At 43.5% G+C, this 15,822-nt stretch overlaps 1 protein-coding gene across 2 annotated transcripts in view; it reads left to right on the plus strand.

Moving 5' to 3' along the window:
• The first annotated feature begins 490 nt into the window (after positions 1 to 490).
• Positions 491 to 15,822, plus strand: part of IL34 (interleukin 34) — a 35,746-nt gene continuing 20,414 nt past the window's right edge. Inside the window, exon 1 of one of the 2 annotated variants that reach the window (XM_038754566.1) lies at positions 491 to 645. The gene's annotated coding sequence lies outside the window, so the exon portion shown is untranslated. The remainder of the gene's footprint in view (positions 646 to 15,822) is intronic. The other variant, XM_038754564.1, reaches the window with a different exon arrangement.

The following is a 15,822-nucleotide window of genomic DNA, read 5'->3' on the forward strand; positions in this document are numbered from 1 at the left end:
GTAAGCGCTGAACAAATGCAATTAATAATTATTATTATTATAATAATAATTTTATATAATAATTAATAATATAACAATAAAATATAACAATATTGTATAATATTATATTATATAATATTATAATATAATATTATATAATAATTAATAATAATAATTTTATAATATAATATTATATAATAATTAATAATAATTATTATTAATTGCATTTGTTCAGCGCTTACAATAATACTGATAATGATTAATAATAATAATAATAATTATTATTATTATTCCCCGGGCGGTTTGCGCGGCGCTTAATTTGCCCCCAGCCCCGCCCGGTTCCGGGAACGCGCGCAGCCGCACTGGGCCCCCCGCGGGGGCGCGCGTGCGCATGCGCGCTGAGACGGAGAAGGGCGCAGCCCGCGCGTCCCCGGGCCGGCCGCGGCGCCCGAACGCCCGAACGCCCGAACGCCCGAGCGCCCGAACGCCCGAGCGCCCGAACAGCCGAACGCCCGAACCGCCCGTTCGCTTGTCGTCGCCGCCGCCGCCGTTTTTTCGCGCAGCTGCCGCCGGCCCCCACTGCGCCGAAGTGGTCCAGGGAGGACCGCCGGACTCGGCAGCATCCTCATCTTCATCCTCGGCTTCATCCTCGGCAGGATGAGGAGGGTATGTGGGAAGCGCTCACTGCCTGCCCAGCACTGCACGAAGCGCTGCGCGCCGTCCCCTCCCTCCGTCCGTTTAATACTACCACTTTTAGCCATGGGAGCTGCGGAGCGCTTACTATGTGCCAAGCACTGTTCTAATCATAATAATAATGATGACAATAATCCTAGTATCTGTTAAGCGCCTACTAGGTGCCAAGCACTGTCCTAATCGTAATAATAATGACGGTACTAATATCTGTTGAGCGCTTACTATATGCCAACCACTGTTCTAATCATAATAATGATGATGATGATAATCCTAGTATCTGTTAAGCGCTTACTATGTGCCAAGCACTGTTCTAATCATTATAATAATGATGACAATAATCCTAGTATCTGTTAAGCGCCTACTATGTGCCAAGCACTGTCCTGATCGTAATAATAGTGATGGTAATAATATCTGTTGAGCGCTTACTATGTGCCAAGCACTATTCTAATCATAATAATAATGATGATGATAATATCTGTTGAGCACTTACTATGTGCCAAGCACTGTTCTAATCATAATAATAATGAGGACGATAATCCTAGTATCTGTTAAGCGCCTACTATGTGCCAAGCACTGTTCTAATCATAATAATAATGACGGTAATAATATCTGTTGAGCGCTTACTGTCTGCCAAGCACTGTTCTAATCATAATAATAATGATGATAATATCTGTTGAGCGTTTACTATGTGCCAAGCACTGTTCTAATCGTAATAATAATGATGATATCTGTTGAGCGCTTACTATGTGCCAAGCACTGTTCTAATCATAATAATGATGACGATAATCCTAGTATCTGTTAAGCACCTACTATGTGCCGAGTACTGTTCTAATCATAATAATAATGATGGTAATAATACCTGTTGAGCGCTTACTATGTGCCAAGCACTGTTCTAATCATAATAATGATGATGATAATCCTAGTATCTGTTAAGCGCTTACTATGTGCCAAGCACTGTTCTAATCGTAATAATAATGATGGTAATAATATCTGCGGAGCGCTTACTATGTGCCAAGCACTGTTCTAATCATAATAATGATGATGACGATAATCCTAGTATCTGTTAAGCGCTTACTATGTGCCGAGCACTGTTCTAATCATAATAATAATGATGATAATATCTGTTGAGCGTTTACTATGTGCCAAGCACTGTTCTAATCGTAATAATAATGATGATAATAATATCTGTTGAGCGCTTACTATGTGCCAAGCACTGTTCTAATCATAATAATAATGAGGACGATAATCCTAGTATCTGTTAAGCGCCTACTATGTGCCAAGCACTGTTCTAATCATAATAATAATGACGGTAATAATATCTGTTGAGCGCTTACTATGTGCCAAGCACTGTTCTAATCATAATAATAATGATGACGGTAATCCTAGTATCTGTTAAGCGCTTAGTATGTGCCAAGCACTGTTCTAATCGTAATAATGATGATGATAATAATATCTGTTGAGCGCTTACTATGTGCCAAGAACTGTTCTAATAATAATAATGATGATGATAATCCTAGTATCTGTTAAGCACTTACTATGTGCCAAGCACTGTCCTAATCATAATAATAATGATAGTAATAATATCTGTTGAGCGCTTACTATGTGCCAAGCACTGTTCTAATAATAATGATGACAATAATCCTAGTATCCGTTAGGCACCTACTATGTGCCAAGCGCTGTTCTAATCATAATAATAATGATGGTAATAATATCTGCTGAGCGCTTACTATGTGCCAAGCACTGTTCTAACAATAATAATAATGATGATGATCATCCTAGTATCTGTTAAGCGCTTACTATGTGCCAAGCACTGTTCTAATAATAATGATGATGACGATAATAATCCTGGTATCTGTTGAGCACTTACTTTGTGCCAAGCACTGTTCTAATAATAATAATAATGATGATGATAATCCTAGTATCTGTTAAGCGTTTACTATGTGCCAAGCACTGTTCTAATAATAATAATGATGATGATGATAATCCTAGTATCTGTTCAGCGCTTACTATGTGCCAAGCACTGTTCTAATAATGATAATGATGATGATGATTATCCTAGTATCTGTTGAGCGCTTACTATGTGCCAAGCACTGTTCTAATAATAATGATGATGACGATAATAATCCTGGTATCTGTTGAGCACTTACTTTGTGCCAAGCACTGTTCTAATAATAATAATGATGATGATGATAATCCTAGTATCTGTTGAGCACTTACTATGGGCCAAGCACTGTTCTAATAATGATACTGATGATGATGATAATCCTAGTATCTGTTGAGCGCTTACTATGTGCCAAGCACTGTTCTAGACTGTGAGCCCACTGTTGGGTAGGGACTGTCTCTATATGTTGTCAACTTGTACTTCCCAAGCGCTTAGTACAGTGCTCTGCACACAGTAAGCGCTCAATAAATACAATTGATTGATTGATTGTTCTAATAATAATAATGATGATAATCCTAGTATCTGTTGAGCACTTACTATGTGCCAAGCACTGTTCTAATAATAATAATGATGATGATGATAATCCTTGTATCTGTTAAGCGCTTACTATGTGCTAAGCACTGTTCTAATAATAATAATGATGATGATGATGATAATCCTAGTATCTGTTGAGCCCTTACTATGTGCTAAGCACTGTTCTAATAATAATAATGATGATGATAATAATCCTAGTATCTGAGTGCTTACTATGTGCCAAGCACTGTTCTAATAATAATGATGATGATGATGATAATCCTAGTATCTGTTGAGTGCTTACTATGTGCCAAGCACCGTTCTAGACTGTGAGCCCACTGTTGGGTAGGGACCGTCTTTATATGTTGTCAATTTGTACTTCTCAAGTGCTTAGTACAGTGCTCTGCACACAGTAAGCGCTCAATAAATACGATTGATTGATTGTTCTAATAATAATAATGATGATAATCCTAGTATCTGTTGAGCGCTTACTATGTGCCAAGCACTGTTCTAATAATAATAATAATGATGATAATCCTAGTATCTGTTGAGCGCTTACTATGTGCCAAGCACTGTTCTAGACTGTGAGCCCACTGTTGGGTAGGGACCATCTCTATATGTTGCCAACTTGTACTTCCCAAGCGCTTAGTACAGTGCTCTGCACACAGTAAGTGCTCAATAAATACGAATCCTTGATTGATTGATTGTTCTAATAATAATAATGATGATAATCCTAGTATCTGTTGAGCATTTACTATGTGCCAAGCACTGTTCTAATAATAATAATCATGATGATGATAATCCTAGTATCTGTCGAGTGCTTACTATGTGCCAAACACTGTGCTAATAATAATAATGATGACAATAATCCTAGTATCTGTTGAGTGCTTACTATGTGCCAAACACTGTGCTAATAATAATAATGATGACAATAATCCTAGTATCTGTTGAGCGCTTACTATGTGCCAAGCACTGTTCTAATAATAATAATGATGATGATGATAATCCTAGTATCTGTTGACCACTTACTATGTGCCAAGCACTGTTCTAATAATAATAATGATGATGATGATAATCCTAGTATCTGTTGAGCGCTTACTATGTGCCAAGCACTGTTCTAATAATAATGATGATGATAATCCTGGTATCTGTTGAGCGCTTACTATGTGCCAAGCACTGTTCTAATAATAATGGTGTTTGTTAATCGCTTACTATGTGCCAAGCACTCTTAGAATAATAATAATCATAATGGTATTTAAGCGCTATGTGCCAAATGTTGTTCTAATAATAATGATCATAATGGTATTTAAGCGCTATGTGCCAAACGTTGTTCTAATAATAATGATCATAATGGTATTTAAATGCTTTGTGCCAAACACTGTTCTAATAATAATGATCATAATGGTATTTAAGGGCTATGTGCCAAGCACTGTTCTAATAATAATGGTATTCGTTAAGTGGTTACTATGTGCCAAGCACTCTTCTAATAATAATAATAAGAATAATGGTATTTGTTAAGCACTTACTATGTGCCAAGCACTCTTCTAATAATAATAAGAAGAAGAATAAGAATAATGGTATTTGTTAAGCGCTTACTATGTGCCAAGCACTCTTCTAATAATAATAATAATAATAATGGTATTGGTTAAGCACTTACTATTTGCCAAGCACTGTTCTAATAATAATAATAATCATAATGGTATTTAAGCGCTATGTGCCAAGCATAATCATAATGGTATTTAAGCGCTATGTGCCAAGCACTGTTATAATAATGGTATTTGTTAAGCGCTTACTATGTGCCAAGCACTGTTCTAATAATGAGTAATAATAATGGTATTTGTTAAGCGCTTACTATGTGCCAAGCACTCTTCGAATAATAATAATCATAATGGTATTTAAGCGCTATGTGCCAAGCACTGTTCTAATAATAATGGTATTTGTTAAGCGCTTACTATGTGCGAAGCACTGTTCTAATAATAATAATAATAATAATGGTATTTGTTAAGTGCTTACTATGTGCCAAGCACTCTTCTAATAATAATAATAATAATAATGGTATTTTAAGTGCTTATGTGCCAAGCACTGTTGTAATAATAATGATAATAATGGTATTTTTTAAGCGCTTACTATATGCCAAGCACTGTTCGAATAATAATAATAGTAATAACAATCCTGGTATTTCTTAAGTGCTTACTGTGTGCCGAGTACTGCTCTAAGTGCTGCGCGCCGTTCCCTCCCTCCGTCCAATAATAATTGATAATAATTATGATAATAATGGTATTTGTTAAGCGCTTACTATGTACCAAGCACTGTTCTAATCATAATAATAATCTTGGTATTTGTTAAGCGCTTACTATATGCCAAGCACTGTTCTAAGCGCCGGGGTAGATGCAAGGTAATTAGATTGTCACACATGGGGCTCACAGTCTTAATCCCCATTTTACAGGTGAGGTCACTGAGGCTCAGAGAAGTGAAATGACTGGCCCAAAGTCACACAGCTGACAAGTGGCAGAGTGGGGGTTAGAACCCATAATAATAATAATAATGATACCCATAATAATAATAATGATGGCATTTATTAAGCGCTTACTATGTGCCAAGCACTGTTCTAAGCGCTGGGGGGAATACAAGGTAATCAGGTTGTCCCACGTGGGGCTCACAGTCTTTGTCCCCATTTTACAGGTGAGGTCACTGAGGCTCAGAGAAGTGAAATGATTGGCCCAAAGTCACAAAGCTGACAAGTGGCAGAGTGGGGGTTAGAACCCATAATAATAATAATCAATCAATCAATCAATCGTATTTATTGAGCGCTTACTGTGTGCAGAGCACTGTACTAAGCGCTTGGGAAGTACAAGTTGGCAACATATAGAGACAGTCCTTACCCAACAGTGGGCTCACAGTCTATTATCTAATAATAATAATAATGATGGTACCCATAATAATAATAATAATAATGGTACCCATAATAATAATAATACTGATGGCATTTGTTAAGCACTTAGTACAGTGCTAAGCGCTTAGTACAGTGGTCTGCACACAGTAAGCGCTCAATAAATACGATTGAATGAATTTATTAAAAGCTTACTATGTGCCAAGCACTGTTCTAAGCGCTGGTGGGGGCGGGGGGGATACAAGGTAATCAGGTGGTCCCACGGGGGGCTCACAGTCTTCGTCCCCATTTTACAGATGAGGAAACTGAGGCACAGAGAAGTGAAGTGACTTGCCCAAGGTCACACAGCTGATAACTTGTACTTCCCAAGGGCTTAGTACAGGGCACTGCACCCAGTAAGCGCTCAATAAATACGATTGATTGATTAAGTGAGCCCACTGTTGGGTAGGGACCGTCTCTAGATGTTGCCAACTTGGACTTCCCAAGCGCTTAGTCCAGTGCTCTGCACACAGTGAGCGCTTAATAAATACGATTGAATGAATGGATGAATAAGTGGCGGAGGTGGGATTAGAACTCACTACCTCTGACTCCCAAACCCGGGCTCTTTCCGCTAAACCACGCTGCTTCTCTTAGGGCTGGGTATTCCCGTTCCTGCCCGGAAGATTGACACTTTAAAACCATTTGGAAATTGTTTTGTTGGGAATTTTTTTGGGGGGGAGGGGGTCCTCGGTGGCTTGTCACATCAGACGGAGGGGAGAGTCGAGGACTCCACTTCCCGGCCCACTTTGCCCCCTCCCTGGATAATAATAATTGTAATAATGTACGTATTTCTTAAGCGCTTACTATGTGCCAAGCACTGTTCTGAGTGCTGGGGTAATAATAATAATAATAATAATATTAATAATAATAATGGTATTTATTAAGCGCTTACTATGTGCAAAGCACTGTTCTAAGCGCTGGGGGGATGCAAGGTGATCAGGTTGTCCCACGGGGGGCTCATAGTTTTAATCCCCATTTTACAGATGAGGGAATTGAGGCACAGAGAAGTGAAGTGACTTGCCCAAAGTCACACAGCTGACAATTGGCGGAGCCGGCATTTGAACCCCTGACCTCTGACTCCAAAGCCCAGGCTCTTTCCACTGAGGCTGTCTTCACCCCCATTTTCCAGATGAGGGAACCGAGGCCCAGGGAAGCGAAGTGACTTGCCCAAAGACAAGTGGTGGAGCCAGGATCAATAATAATAAATAATAATATTGATGGCATTTGTTAAGCGCTTACTATGTGCCAAGCACTGTTCTAAGCGCTGGGGAGGGATACAAGGTGATCAGGTTGTCCCACGTGGGGCTCCCAGTCTTCACCCCCATTTTACAGATGAGGACACTGAGGCGCAGAGAAGTGAAGTGACTTACCCAAGATCACACAGCTGACAAGGGGCGGAGCCAGGATTAAAACCCATCAATCAATCGTATTTATTGAGCGCTTACTGTGTGCAGAGCACTGTACTAAGCGCTTGGGAAGTCCAAGTTGGCAACATAGAGAGACGGTCCCTACCCAACACAGCTCACAGCTCTTTCCACTGAGCCACACTGCTTCTCTGGATGCCCGTCTCCCCCCCCGGAGACTGTCAACTCACCGCGGGCCGGGACCGTGTCTGCTCATTCTGTTGTATTGGCCTCTCCCGAGCGCTTAGTACAGTGCTCTGTGCATAATAATAATAATGATGGAATTTGTTAAGCGCTTACTATGTGCAAAGCACCGTTCTAAGGGCTGGGGAGGATACAAGGTGATCAGGTTGTCCCACGTGGGGCTCCCAGTCTTCATCCCCATTTTCCAGACGAGGGAACTAAGGCACAGAGAAGTTAAGTGACTTGCCCAAGGTCACACAGCTGACAAGGGGCGGAGCCAGGATTAAAACCCATGACCTCCGACTCCCAAGCCCGGGCTCTTTCCACTGAGCCACACTGCTTCTCTGGGTGCCCGTCTCCCTACCCTGGAGACTGTTAACTCATTTTGGGCTGGGACCATGTCTGCTCATTCTGTTGTATTGGCCTCTCCCGAGCGCTTAGTACAGTGCTCTGCGCAGAGTAATACTAATAATGATGGAATTTGTTAAGCGCTTACTATGTGCAAAGCACTGTTCCAAGCGCGGGGGGGGGGGATACAAGGTGATCAGATTGTCCCGTGGGGGGCTCACAGTCTTCATCCCCATTTTCCAGATGAGGGAACTGAGGTACAGAGAAATTAAGTGACTTGCCGTAGTAAGTACTCAATCAATCACTCGTATTTATTGAGCGCTTACTGTGTGCAGAGCACTGTACTAAGCGCTTGGGAAGTACAAGTTGGCAACATATAGAGACAGTCCCTACCCAACAGTGGGCTCACAGTCTAAAAGTACTCAATAAATATAAGGTGACTTGCCGTAGTACGTACTCAATAAATATAAGCAGCGTGGCTCGGTGGAAAGCCCATGGGCTTTGGAGTCAGAGGTTGTGGGTTCAAATGCCGGCTCCGCCACTTGTCAGCTGTGTGACCTTGGGCAAGTCACTTAACTTCTCTGGGCCCCAGTTCCCTCATCTGGAAAATGGGGATGAAGACTGTAAGCCCCACGTGGGACAACCTGATTATCTTGTATCTACTCCAGCGCTTAGAACAGTGGTTGGCACATAGTAAGCGCTTAACAAATACCAACATTATTATTATTATGAGAAGCAGCGTGGCTCAATGGAGAGAGCCCGGGCTTTGGAGTCAGAGGTCATGGGTTCAAATCCTGACTCTGCCAGTTGTCAGCTGTGTGACTTTGGGCAAGTCAAGGCTCAGTTGAAAGAGCCCGGGCTTTGGAGTCAGAGGTCATGGGTTCAAATTCTGGTTCTGCCAGTTGTCAGCTGTGTAACTTTGGGCAAGTCGAGGCCCAGTGGAAAGAGCACGGGCTTTGGAGTCAGAGGTCATGGGTTCAAATCCCAGCTCTGCCAATTGTCAGCTGTGTGACTTTGGGCAAGTCACTTAACTTCTCTGGGCCTCAGTTACCTCATCTGCAAAATGGGGATTAAGACTGTGAGCCCCCAGTGGGACAAACCGATCACCTTGTAACCTCCCCAGCACTTAGAACAGTGCTTTGCACATAGTAAGCGCTTAATAAATGCCATTAAAAAAGTCACTTAACTTCTCTGTGCCTCAGTTCCCTCATCTGTAAAATGGGGATTAAGACTTTGAGCCCCCAGTGGGACAACCCGCACAGTGCTTTGCACATAGTAAGCACTTAATAAATGCCATTAAAAAAGTCATTAACTTCTCTGTGCCTCAGTTACCTCACCTGCAAAATGGGGATTAAGACTGTGAGCCCCCCGTGGGACAACCCGATCACCTTGTAACCTCCCCAGCACTTAGAACAGTGCTTTGCACATAGTAAGCGCTTAATAAATGCCATCGTTATTTATTATTTATTTATTTATGACATTGATTGAGTGGCTGTCCTGTGCCCTAAAGGGGATGGAGAAAGGGGTTGCAACCTCCTTAGACAGGAGGGCTTTTATTCCCTAGGTTAGGGCAGGTAATAATCAATCAATCAATCAATCGTATTTATTGAGCGCTTACTGTGTGCAGAGCACTGTACTAAGCGTTTGGGAAGTACAAGTTGGCAACATATAGAGACAGTCCCTACCCAACAGTGGGCTCACAGTCTAATAAGAATTTGGCTTGGAGAGGTGGTTTCTATTTGGAATCCCATCCCCACAGCACACGTGTATGTATCTGTATATATCTGTAATTTACTTATTTATTTATCTATCGATCTATCTATCCATTTCAGGCAAGGGCTTGGGAGTCAGAAGGTCACTCGTTCATTCAGTTGGATTTATTGAGCACTTACCACGTGCAAAGCACTGTAATAATAACAATAATAATGGTATTTGGTAAGCGCTTACTATGTGCCGAGCACTGTTCTTGGGAGATACAAGGTAATTAGGTTTCCCCACGTGGGGCTCACAGTCTTAATCCCCATTTGACAGATGAGGGAACTGAGGCACAGAGAAGTGAAGTGACTTTCAATCGTAAGTGAAGTGACTTGCCCAAAGGCACACAGCTGGTAAGTGGCGGAGACGGGATTAGAACCCACGACCTCTGACTCCCAAGCCTGGGCTCTTTCCATCATCATCATCATCAATCGTATTTATTGAGCGCTTACTGTGTGCAGAGCACTGTACTAAGCGCTTGGGAAGTACAATTTGGCATGATGAGCTTGGGAGAGTACAGTATAGCAGGTCATGGATCAAGGTCATGGGTTCTAATCCCTGCTCTGCCACTTGTCTGCAGGGTGTCCTGGGGTAATTCGCTTTGCTTCTCTGGGCCTCAGTTACCTCATCTGTAAAATGGGAATCGAGACTGTGAGCCCCATGTGGGACAGGGACTGTGTCCAAACCAATTGGCTTGTTTCCACCCCAGCACTTAGTACAGTGCCTAGCATATAATAAGCGCTTAACAAATAGAGAAGCAGCGTGGCTCAGTGGAAAGAGCCCGGGCTTTGGAGTCAGAGATCATGGGTTCAAATCCCGGCTCCGCCAATTGTCAGCTGTGTGACTTTGGGCAAGTCACTTTAACTTCTCTGGGCCTCAGTTCTCTCATCTGTAAAATGGGGATTAAGACTGTGAGCCCCCCGTGGGATAACCTGATCACCTTGTAACCTCCCCAGTGCTTAGAACAGTGCTTTGCACATAGTAAGCACTTAACAAATGCTATCATTATTAAGTACCAGAATTATTATTATTATGTTAGTGTCTCCCCCTCTCGACTGTGAGCTCGTTGTGGGTAGGAGTGTGTCCATTTGTCGTTATATTGGACTCTCCCAAGCGCTTAGTACAATGCTCTACACACAGTAAGCGTTCAGTAAATACAATTGGATGAATGAACTGGACCTGCATAGGCATTGGCGTTGCCCCAGGTTTCCTCAGGTCTGCCAGGCCTGTCGGTCTCAAGGCCCAGAGCGGCTCTGTGGGGGCCGGGATGGAGAAACCAAGGACCTTTGGGGCCCCCACCTCGGGGTGTGAGGGCAGGGGAGGGTGCCTGCATGCACGCTAATAAAAACAATTGCAAGAGGAAATCGCTTCCCCAGAGAGCAGTTTAATTGAGTGTCTTGGTGGATATGAGCAGATTGGGTTGGACACAGTCCCTCCGACAATCCTGGCTTATTTAGGGGCCTCTTGAGTTTGACACTTTATAGGAGTATCTTTATCTTCCACGCAACCAACAGGGAAGCTTTACTTTTTTGGGGCTTTTCAAAAAATAACAATCACTTTAACGATCAAAAGAGGTTTTATCTTAAAGCTTCTGCTGAAAGAATCCGGGGCTTGACATAATGACAGGGTTTTTAAGTGCCTAGGAGATGTGAGGTTCCACAGCCCAAAGAAGCTCCTAGAAGCCTGAAAAACACTGTTCTGCAGACAGTCAGGCAATCTTGAACTTCAAATTCAGTGGTGGGGGGCGAATAAGATGATGATAGGGCAGAGTAAAACTTAGGGGAATTGGTTTTGACAATTTCTCCCCCCAAATTTTGCCCATTTGCTTAGGGTTAGGACTACTGGGTTTTACGCAATTCTGTGCTGCTGACAAGGTTATCCATCTGTTTCCCGTATCTCCAGAATTCTGGCACCTTGTCCTTCCTTTTTTTTAATGGTATTTGTTAAGCACTTACTAAGTGCCAGGCACTGTCTTAAGCACTGGGGTAGATACAAGCTTATCAGGTTGTCCCACATGGGATTCACAGCCTTAATCCCCATTTTACAGATGAAGGAACTGAGGCACAGAGAAGTTAAGTGACTCGCTCAAGCAGACAGGTAGTGGAGACAGGATTAGAATCGAGGTCCTTCTGACCCCCAGACCTGCACTCTATCCATTAGGCCATGCTGCTTCCCTGTTTCAAGGCTGGACCCCAGCCTCCAGTGAGCAAATTGATGTTGAAATATTGATGAAATTGAATATTGAATATTGTTGAACATTGATGTTGAATTGAAATACCTGTTTTACCCTTCCTCTTGTCCACACTCTACCCCCTCAACCTGACCTGCCTTTACTCTTGGAGTCTTTATTGCTGCCCCTCTTATGAACATCGTGTCTGTGGCAGTGGGGGATGGAGGGTGGGCTCAAAGGGATAGAGATGGGTCAGTTTGGTTCTAATCTCTGTTTCCATACCACCCCTTGTGCCTCAGTTTCTCCAGGCTTCCTTCCTTGGCTACTGTTTTCTAAATGCTTATCATCTCTCATTTGCTGTCATCTTCCTCTAATCCAGTCCTTTTTTTATCCTCCTCTGCCCTCTCCATCCACAAGATTAGAACAGGGAAACAAAAATAGGGTAGCCAGATGATATATTGTCGAAACGAGAAGTGGGGGAGGGTTTTGTTCTCTATCTTCTATCTAATATAGAGGTGTCTTAAGTCAATTTCATATTCCTTGGATTGAAGGTGCCGTAAGGGCAGAAATGGTGTATATCTTGGTAATTATCCTGAGATCTTCTCAAAGAGACTCTGTTCTACACCGCAGGGCTGCTTGATATATAGAAATTCCTGGTAATGATGTAAAATAAAGATAATAATACCGACCACACCCCAGAACAGTTTTGGCAATACCAGTAAACCGATGGATTGAAAAATGGCTTTTTAATCAAAGAATCAGCGTGGTTCAGTGGAAAGAGCATAGACTTGGGAGTCAGAGGTCATGGGTTCTAATCCAGGCTCTGTCATTTGTCAGCTGTGTGACTTTGGGCAAGTCACTTAACTTCTCTGTGCCTCGGTTACCTCATCTGTGAAATAGGGATTAAGATTGTGAGCCTCACGTGGGACAGCCTGATTACCTTGTATTTCCCAAGGACAGTGCTTGGCACATAGTAAATGCTTAGCAAATACCAGAATTATTATTATTTATTAATCCTTAATTGCTATTTAAGATTGAGTGAGAGAGGTTGGGTCAGTGGCTGGCTGGGCTGGATTTTCCAATGGATGGCTGATTGCTGCAGGCAGTACTGGGGCCCCAGGTGGGCTCTGAGCGGCCAGAGTGGATGGGACTGGGCTCTGCCAGCTGTTGGCTCTGGTGGCTGAAGTCCCAGGGGGACTTTAATCTCCCTGACAGAGCCGGCAAGGGGGCTGGCCTGAACATGCCTGGGCAGGAGTTGTTGTCATTGGCTTCGTTAGGAAAAATTTGTCCGAATTAAGCTGGCAATGCCCACTTATTAAATACACTTGTGGGTGTTAGTGGCAACTGTTTAATCTGATGGTACTTAGGATGGAATTCAGGATCTATGACCGTGTCCCGGGCTTCATCCCCTGATGGTTTGACATCATATCCTTCAAGATTCCAGAAAACCTGCAGGCATTTGAAAGAAGGAAAAGCAGGCTTTTGGGGAGAAAAAACTGAGACCTGGTGAGGGGTTGGCTGTTATTGTGAGAAATGGTCCGTTATTAGGAATAACTGAAGGCATGTGACTCCCTCCCCTGGTCAGCCTCCTCCCTGAGTGGGTAACAAGGTGGCCTTGGCACATGAGAACTGGAGAGAGTCCAGGCCTCAGATCCAAGCAGGGTGAGTGACTGCCCGTGGTCCCCTCAGTCCAGATTATGGGACGGGGGGGTCCCCCGGCCCTCCCGGGCTAGGCAGCATCATTGGTTGGATTCCTGAGCACTGAGACCTTATTTAGGAGCGGAGGAGGGAAATTGGAGGCAGGGTTCCCCTCCTACCCCGCATCCCACAGAGGGCATGGCTACCAGCGAGACCGCAGGAGTTCTTTGGGGACACGAGCAAGGCAGCAGGATCCATAGCTGTTGTTTGGGTTTCCTCACAGTGTGATGGTCTGGGACCACACAGAGCAGAAAGGGAACTTTGCAGCTTTCTCCCATGAGGCACCTCAGCCTCAGGGTAAATCCATTTTCAGGGACCTTGATGTCATTGACCTGGTGATGTAGGCTAGAAACCAGTGAATTGCAAGGAGGGGGGGAAGAAGGGGTTAAAAATGAGCACAGGAGATATCATTTGGGGTCCTTTATTCTCTCTTGCTCTCTCTTTTTCTATGTGTCTGTGAACCTAGAACTTAGAGTGATCTTGGGGCTCCTACACCACACTGGAGGACCTCCCACAAGGAGTTGAATGTTGAAGTTGAGAAGGGGATTGTGCTGATTCTTGGGGAGAACCTAAGTTAATGACCAGTAGCAGACTGTCAGCCTGTGGTTAAACCAAAATTTTATTTCTTAATTTAATCACTCTTGTTTAAGGGAGACTTAAGAGTCTGCCATATCCACTATGAACAAAAATGTATAGAGTAAATATTTATAGCGTCTTTTTATATGTAGTGGAATATCTGGACCTGTTGTTTGTGCATACTCACTAATTATGAAGAAACCCTCCTATTGCTCTGGGGAGGGAACTGAAGCTTTTGATTCTCTTCTCCGGGTTAAGCCAGCTGTTTAAATTGCTGGGGTGCCCGTCAAAAGCATCCCCCCGAAAACTTCCCAAGCCTCTTGGTTCAAATCTGGCGAGTCCTGGGATGGTGGCAGTGAATTCCCAGGGGGACATTGGGGCCCAGTAGCTGGAACTATTTGGGAGTGGGGAGTTAAGGCAAGCGTCCACCTGCCTTTCCGCTGGGACGCTTTTGGTTGGGGCTGGTTGTCCCATCAGATGTTGCCAGTCCAGCACAGGGCAGGTATCAGAGTCCCGGGAATCCTGGGGTTCAAGTCTCCCGGCCCTGTCCCGATTGGCCTCCCGCTGTTTTGCCCTGACAGTCCGGCTGCAGTGGCCGCAAAGACATCTCCTACAGAAACCACACGGAATCAAATCCGCGGCAAAATCTCCTATAACGAGACGAGGGATGTCACATGGAGGCTGCAGAGTGGGCGGTAGAGTAAGGAACAGAGGGTGGAGGGGAGGGAAACTCCAGAAACGGCTGGAACTCGGTGAAAACCACCTAATTCTGTTTCTGCCATCTGGCAGTGGGATCAAAAACTGCACACAAAACCTGAAATGTGACTTGAGGAGCCCGAGGTTTTCATGGAAACAGAAACGAGTGCTTTAAAATTTTAGCCGGAGACCTAGAGCCGTTCTGCTAGGTTGGATTTGCCCAGAGTCCCAAGTTCGAGAACTGGATGAACACAAGAGCACGAAACAAAACCTTTCGTTTGTACACAAACTAAGAAAGGAACCCAGGAGTGCTTTAAATGTGGAGATTGTTGACAAAATTATTGAATGGTAAATGGCCGGGGAACATTAGGGTCAGGGGGCGTAGCTGGGCTACATTAAATTCCCCCTCCCTCAGGTTTAGACTGTGAGTATCATCAGGGACAGGGGCTTTTTCATTTGCTTATCTTATTTCTATCCCAGCACTTAGAACAGCGCTTGACAAATGCTATTAAAAGAAATGAAGAATTTCTGTACCAGTTTCCTGTCAGCCATTCACAGCCCCTCGTCTAAAACTGTGCCTGAAACCTCACTAATTTGGGAGAGATGTTTTGAGGAGAACAATCCAATGTAGAGAGTGTGTTTCTTGTATGATTCGTACAAGTGGATGGTGACAAGAGGAGCCAAGTGGTAAGTGGCCGTGAGGGAGAGAACAACCAGGATGGAGGTCATAATTATGGCATTTAGTAAGCACTTACTTTGAGTTAAACACTGGGGTAGACACAGGATTATGAGATCAGATGCAGTTCTGATCCCCCATGGGACTCATGAGCTACCTTACTTATCCCCATTTTACAGATGAGGAGACCGAGGCCCAGAAAAATTCAGTGACTTGCCTAAGGTCACGTGGCAGGCAAGTGGCGGAGCTGGGACTTGAACC

Source organism: Tachyglossus aculeatus, chromosome 11 (assembly GCF_015852505.1).
Source record: "Tachyglossus aculeatus isolate mTacAcu1 chromosome 11, mTacAcu1.pri, whole genome shotgun sequence".
NCBI lineage: Eukaryota > Metazoa > Chordata > Mammalia > Monotremata > Tachyglossidae > Tachyglossus > Tachyglossus aculeatus.